This window comes from Barbus barbus, assembly GCF_936440315.1.
Source record: "Barbus barbus genome assembly, chromosome: 16".
NCBI classification, from domain to species: Eukaryota; Metazoa; Chordata; class Actinopteri; order Cypriniformes; family Cyprinidae; genus Barbus; species Barbus barbus.
The window spans coordinates 6,476,689-6,484,583 of NC_136744.1; positions in this window are offsets into that span (position 1 = coordinate 6,476,689).

Below are 7,895 nucleotides of genomic sequence, written 5' to 3' on the forward strand. Positions count from 1 at the left end.
CGTTTGTGTTCTGGAAAGGTTTTACACTTAAAAATAAAGGCGTTTTATTGGTATTGATACTTTCTATAGCCATAGAAGCTTTCTATTGCATAAAAAATGTTCTTTAAAGGGAAAAAGGTTTATCACACTAAGAAAAAAAAGGCTACTCCAAAAAAATGGCTTGCTCAGATGAACTGAACAAATTACCATCACCTAAAGAGTTTCAGTTCTTTTAAATTTCCCAAATACTTTGTGTTTGTGTGCAAAACTTTTGCGTTCACTCACAAAAGTATTGCATTTCCCCAAGAAACTTCTTGAGTTCACTTAAGTTCTTTATTGGCATCAGTGGTTCCATGAAGAACCTTCTACGTCCATGGATTATTTTCTTTGCACAAAAGGTTCTTTAGAATGGGTTCTTCAGATTAGTCAAAGTTCTTAGTAAAAAATGGTTCTTTTAAGAACTGTTTACTGAAAGGTTCTTTGAAGAACCCAAAATGGTTCTTCTATGACATGACCAGAAAATCCCCTTTTGGAACCTTTATTTTTAAGAGTGTTTCCTCTCAAAACTTTTGTAAAGGAAAAAATATATATTTCAGTGCTTTTGTGAACAAATCCAAAGTTTCGAGGGGTTTCGATCTATCTATTTATGTTTCACTTACAGTGTCATATCATCTATTTTTTTTTTTTTTTTTTTTATCTTTCGTGAGTAGATAATCTTTTTTTCTTTCTAATTATTTTGCTTTCACCATGTTATTTTGTAAATATTAACATATGTATTTACACAGCAATAGCATTCAGAACAGAATCACAGTTCAAGGTTTCAGTACTCTTCGTGGGAATTATTTCCCAGAATATTTGCCCGTCTGACCCTCCTGATTTGTGCGCTCGTTGTTGTTCTGAATTTTCGTCATCATATATCTAGTTATCATCTTACTGTAAAACGTCCATTTACAAGCAACAAACACACCATCACTTCCTCCTCTATCCCCCAACATAAACCACTTCAGAAATCCAAACTTTTCTTTTTCCTAGTTTTTCCAGAGTAATCCCAGCAAGAGTTAGATGGGAACTGATAGTCACGGTTTTTGTTTTGCAAAAGAACAGAGAATATAAAAACCTACAGCATTGATATCAGCATTTTCTAGTGAATTAATATGCCATAATTACAGTATCATACAATTCCGATGGCATCATTACACAAAATATAAGTTTTTTGGAACTATAACAATGTGCTCTAGAAATTGTTTGTGCCAACAAACAACTGTACTGGATCCCGTCCTCTGACTCATACGCTACGAAGGCATGAATAGAAGCTAAGTGGGTGTTTAACAGTCAGAGCTTAAAGCAGGGCAGCTTGAATGATATGTATATTTGTCCTTCTGAGAAAATGGACTCATCCACTTTAATATACTAGCATGAAGTGGAGGATAAAAGCTTCTTCAAAGGACCATGTTAGATGGGCTTTAATTACAACTCATCCCTTTAACATGGAATCTATCACAAACCACTCGCATTTCAAGCAAAGTGGATGAATATCACAGTATAATCCTGGTTTGTGTGTCCGTGGTGGTCACTGTTTCTATAGCAACTGAGAGAAGATGCCTCCTGTATGTAGACAGTAGAGTGAGATTAACTAGTGCAATAGATATCCAGCTGGAGCTTCCTTCCTATCATTTCCAACATATGGGCTTTAGTGCTTTGCATATGGCACAATTCAGATGGCAATTTCAGTCCATGAAACAAGAATGTGTTGTGCAAAGTAATCTATCCATCTATCAAGATGAATCTGTCTGCCTCAGACTTGCGCTTGTCTTGTCCATGTGTTTTAACAGGCTCTGCTCTTATATCAGACAGCTCAGTGAATGCCAGAGAAAGTAGATTATGGAGTCAGAGTTTTATTAGGAAGTGATGGTATTTATGAACTCCATTTACAACCCAGCGATGTTTCCCACACCATACAGACCAGTAATATATCCGCCTGCAAATGTGAGCTTTACAGAGCGAGATGCTAAGGCTCCATGTCAAAAATACATTCAAATTAATAAACCGAAAACTTTCATTGGGACAGAAGTTGGGCGCTTACCAGGAATAAGTAACCTCATTGCACAAACAAAGTAAGACTTTAAATCAAGCATTAGAAAAAGGACACTTATAAGGCTTTAAATAAACCTCAGTAACTCTTATTTAATATCTTCAGGACTTAAGCGTAAAAAAAACATTTAGAAAAACACATTCCCACATGAATGTTTTTCACCTACCCTCTCTTATAGCCTGAGCCTGGTGTTCCTTCCTGTGTGAATATCAGGTTAAGTCAAGATCCACTGAGCGGCGGCTCTCTGTGTTGATCTTACTGTGGTGTTGTTTTCTGCCTATGAGACGTGTCCCCTGTCCTCAGCTAGTGTATGTTGGGCGTCTGTCTTTGAAGTTATTTCAGCATGTGTCTAAGCTGCAGACAGCATGAAGAAGGGTCTTCTTGACCTTCCCTTCACCCTAAACCTCCCTCTCGGATGGAGAACAAGGAGGCACACGCATCCACGCACTTCACAGCCTCTCACCCTGCCCTGCAGCTCTGACTCATGGGGCTGCTCACACCCCTGAGGACTTCACTTAAGGCAGAGCGACAGGCACACGTTCGTACTCTGTCACCAAGCACATTGTCCCGTCGTCGGATTGAAGCGGTGTTAAATGAACCCCTTGATAAGATAGCCTCTGCTCCACTTAGGCAACCAAGAGGGCTATTTTCGCTCTGAGAGTTACATGAGAATTTGAAAGATAAGGTCAATCCCTGTTGTAGATGTAGAGAACATTTTTCCCCTTCTGGAACGTTGTGGACATCCTTACTTGTCATCCTTCACAGGACAAATTCAATCTATCTTGATTGTTTCCTGAAGTCTGAAGTTAAAAAAAAATATTTTCCACTCTATGGGTGCTGTAGTTGTCTTACACCATCCAGAGTACAGCTTAATCTTCTATAGTCCCTTGGTGCTGCAACGTATTTCCAGCACCGGCTTCAAGGCAAAGTGTTCAAAGACTCAATTTATGAAATGGGAGCGAGCTTGGCAATTCATTTCAATCTCCAAGGCTTCTTTGTGAGGCAGGGGCAGTCCTGAGTGAGAGGTTCTCTGGTCTTGACATCCAGGATCCTTTTTTTATTATGAAGACCCAAGGTCTTAGAGCCCTCCTAATCCGCTAGACATCTGACTGTTTACTGAGCCCCAGTCCTTTTGTAAGATCTATTTGATAAGTAGAAGCACTAAAGCTAGATTGGGCGAAACCTGACACAGACTGTTAGAGCAGCTGGACCCTCACCCAGCTGACCCACAACACCCAGGTACAGAAGTAGTCTGAAAAGAAAGTAGTAGCACTTCATTTTACAGTCAAGTTTTGCATGTATATATGTGACCTTGGACATAAGGACAATTGGACAATTTTTCGTAATTGAGATATATGCATAATCTGAAAGCTGAATAAATAAGCTTTCCATTGATGTATGGTTAGTTATGATAGGACAATATTTGGCTGAGATACAACTATTTGAAATCTGGAATCTGAGGGTGCAAAAAATCTAAATACTGAGAAAATCACTTTTAAAGTTGTCCAAATGAAGTTCTTAGCAAGGCATATTACTAATCAAAAATTAAGTTTTGATATATTTACAGTAGGAAATTTACAAAATATCTTCATGGAACATGATCTTTACTTAATGTCCTAATGATTTTTGGCATAAAAGAAAAATCACTAATTTTGACCCATACAATGTATTGTTGGCTATTGCTACAAATATACCCCAGTGACTTAAGACTGGTTTTGTGGTCCAGGGTCACATATGAATTTAACTATAGTAACTGAAATAACTGTGTAAAAACTAGGTACTAACTCTAAACCTATTTGCAGTGTTGGGAGTAACGCGTTACAAAAGTAATGCATTACAGTAACGTATTACTTTTTGATGTAACGCAGTAGTGTAAGGCATTACTAATCAATTTTCAGTAATATTTTACTCGGTACATGTTCAGTAACGCTTGCGTTACAACACACTTTTAGCCCCCAATTTTTTATTTTTATTTTTTATTTAAATTAAAGTCGGGCTCCGACTTTATGTCCCTAGGCCCAGGCTTCGGGCCAATATTCACGTCATAGTTCAGGCGCCTGTCCTCAGGCCTGTTTTAGGCTTCTCCTTATCTTTATATTTTAGACATCCATCAATTATTGATGAAAAAAATTGCCGTGCTAGTGGAAACAACATGAGTCCGTGCTCCCATTGCACTGGGGCCACGAGCAGACTCTCAGAAATTATATTTTCAGAAAGGGTGGTGTGAGTCGATTCCTTGGTTTGGCGGGATAGAGCATCGGCTTTTGTATTCTTGGAGCCCGGACGATAAGTTACAGAGAAGCGAAATCTTGTGAAGAACAACACCCACCTAGCCTGACGTGGGTTTAGGCGTTTGGCTGAACGGAGATACTCAAGATTCTTGTGGTCAGTGAGAACAATGAAGGGGTGTGTAGATCCCTCTAACCCAGGGGTTTTCAACCTGTGGCATCAATTAATTCAGAGACATTGCCTTGAAGATTTATGAATACGAGCTTTCAAATCTTCAGCCATCCGCTAGGGGGCAATCTGACTCCCGCTGTTAGGCGACAGTGAGAATGGTGTAAAATGATTTACGGTTAGTCATGTCAGAAATCCAACCACGGATTGGCATGTTGTTATCTCTTGAAACAGACTCAGCCATCACACTGAATCAGGTAAGCTGGTTATACGTTTATGTTTCTTAATGCTACGCACTGGAATCGCAGCAAACAATATGTGAATGATGTTCGCACACTTTGGGCTCGCGGGGGGGGGGGGGGGGGGGGGGATGTTGAGGGGGGCGCGAGTGAAATTAGACAAACTTGGGGGGGCACATGTCCTAAAAGGTTGAAAACCCCTGCTCTAACCAGTGTCGCCACTCCTCGAGGGCCAGTTTCATGGCAAGAAGCTCACGGTTACCCACATCGTAATTGCGTTCGGTATCTGACAATTTGCAGGAGAAGAAGGCGCAAGGATACATCTGGGCCGGTTGTCCATGACGTTGCGACAGAACTGCCCCTACCCCCGTGTTGGAAGCGTCGACCTCGACGATGAACTGTCGCTCAGGATCTGGATGTCGTAGGATGGGTGCTGAGGTGAATCTGGTCTTTAATTCGTCGAAAAAGAATCCGGCTGAAGCCGGTGAGGTCGATGGTCTGATGAAGCCCTTGGCTAATTCTTCTTCGATGTAATGCTTCATCGCTTCAGATTCTGGCTGTGATAGAGGAAAGATTCTTCCCTTTATTAGGCATTAGGTCAATTGCGCAGTCTACAGAGCGATGTTCAGGTAACTGAACACACAGCAAAACAGCATGTATTTAACTGAAAATCCAGAATCATTAACAATATAGCACTGTGAATGATGATATAGTTGTCAACAAATGGGATACTACATTTTATAAAAAATTTAATATCTTAAATATCTAACATTTTAGCTTTAATAAGATTTTCCCAGGAAACCTGGCGTCCTTCATGATTCCTATTCTTTCCAAGAGCAAAGGGCTTGAATGCGACATGCTTGTAATCAGGACTTCTGAAATTGGAAGTAGGAAATTTTTATAGTACACGAACGCAGTATTATTCCTTGTTTCCTTACAGGAATCCAGAAAATTTCATTACCCAGTTCTAGATGGATTCATACAGCTGCAGCTCACATGCATGAAAGTGGCATGTTTGAACTAGTTGATAGTAGATTGGCAAAAAGTATTTTATCTATTTTGAAAATACAAAAATACTAAGATTAAATGTATTTAAATACAGAATACATTTGATTTTTTTCAATGGTATTTAAATGCAAAATACTATTTTGTATTTCAAATACGTATTTTAAATACATGTATTTGAAATACCTGCCCATCCCTGTCTACGTTAAGTCTATGTTTTTACACAGTGTTTTCTTGAAGTACACAGTAAGTCCACATATTTTAAAACAAAGCACAACCAAAGACTTAAAGGAGCGTGAAGGTCTTCAACCCTCCTTGAGACCCACTGTCCTGTAAAGTTTATTTCCAATTTGCTTCAACACACCTGCCTGTTATTTTCAAGCAATTCTGAAGTCAAGTCACCTTTATTTCTATAGCGCTTTATAAAATACAGATTGAATCAAAGCAGCTTCACTGAAATAAATAGGAAAATAGCAAACAATAATGGAAACTCATCTATGGACACTATTCATATTCTGCTGTTAAGCAGCTCTAAGAGATGAGAGTGTTATTATTTATCTCAAGTCAGTTCAAATCAATAACAATGTGAAGTTTATCACTTTGAAACAATGTCAAATCAGCTGTAAACATTTCTACAAAAGGCGACAATAGTTATTCAGTTCAAATTAGTTCAATGTTGATTCAGTTCAGTTCATTACCAGTATTGATTTTGCAAGATGTGATTTAGCTGTTAAGCAGCTCTATAGAAGATGATCATTCATCCAGCTTAATTCAGTTCAAGTTTTGTTCTCATCTGATGGTGACCATCAGTTCGTTCATATCGATAAATTTCTGAAAGTATATTTCAAACCCCAACTAAGCAAGCCAAAAACCTTGGGATAAACCAGACTCAAAGCGAAGAAATACGGTGTGATATTGATCGAGGTATGTCATACCAGCATTAGATGGGAAAGAAAGAGTTGTAGAAGATCTGGTTCAGGTGTGTTTGATTAGGGCTGGAGATAAACTCTGCAGGGTTGAAGACCTCTGACATAAAGTGTCCTGGACCTCGGAAGTTAGAGCAACTAAAAACAGAGGTGCCCAATTCTGTTCCTGGAGGTCCACTATCCAGTAGACTTTAACTCGAGCTCTATTCAAACAGACCAGAACCAGTCTAATCAAGGCCATCAGGATGACTAGAAACTTCCAGGCAGGTGTTGGAAAAGTAGGAAAGTAGCCCTACAAGAGCAGGATTGGATACCCCTGTACTGAATAACAAAAGGTTTAAAGTTTTCCTTCGCACTTTAAAGATATGTGTTTTGTAAGAAGATCCTGCACAGATCATTAGCACCCTTCCTCCACTGTGCAACATATTTGTGGTGAGAATTAACGTTTCTATAGTTGGGATGCTCCGCTCCTGTCACTCATTTCTGGATAGGGATTGGTGCACTGAATTGTGCCATGGTCAGACGACTTCTTCTCATGTCTGCATCATGATTGTGTCACGGTCATGATCTGTTTTAGTTTAGTTATGTCTCCGTCAGCCTACCTAGTTTGTTTCCATGGTTATTAGTTCATTAGCTCCACACCTGTTTCTGTTTCTCCTTGACTGTGTTTAGCATTTAAAGCCTGTGTTCTCCCCTGTTCCCTGGTCCGCTATCGTTTGCTTTTTTGTGTTTTGCTACCCCATGCTCCTGGATTTCTTTTGTTTCTTCTGAGAATTATTATTAAAAGACTATTATTTGAAACCTTCCTTCGTCGTGCGCTTTTATAGCGTAGCACCCGTAACAGATAGGACCATGGCCCAAGGGATGTGGCCTCATTGTTGTAAGCTAATCTTGGAGCTCATTGTTACAGTACATTAATTGGAGAGGCAAGTTGGGAGATTGTGTGGTCTGGAAAGAAGGTGGCTTGGGCTAATTTTGACCAGGATGGGTGGTGACTCTGAAATAACTGGCGGTTGAGGGGTTGCACATTTAGATGTACAGTGCAGCTGTGGGATGCCTTCTTCTCTAACTGCTAGTAATCTGTACACAATGCATGGTTGAAAGTGATCCATCAGGAGACTAAGACCTTGATGGCTTTAGTATTGAATGACTCTCAGAAATGGTACTGAGGTGCTTCTCTAGCCACCTGGCACTAAATGTATGCCTTTTTATGCTGAATGAATGAATGAATGATGCATTTATATAGCGCTTTATTGT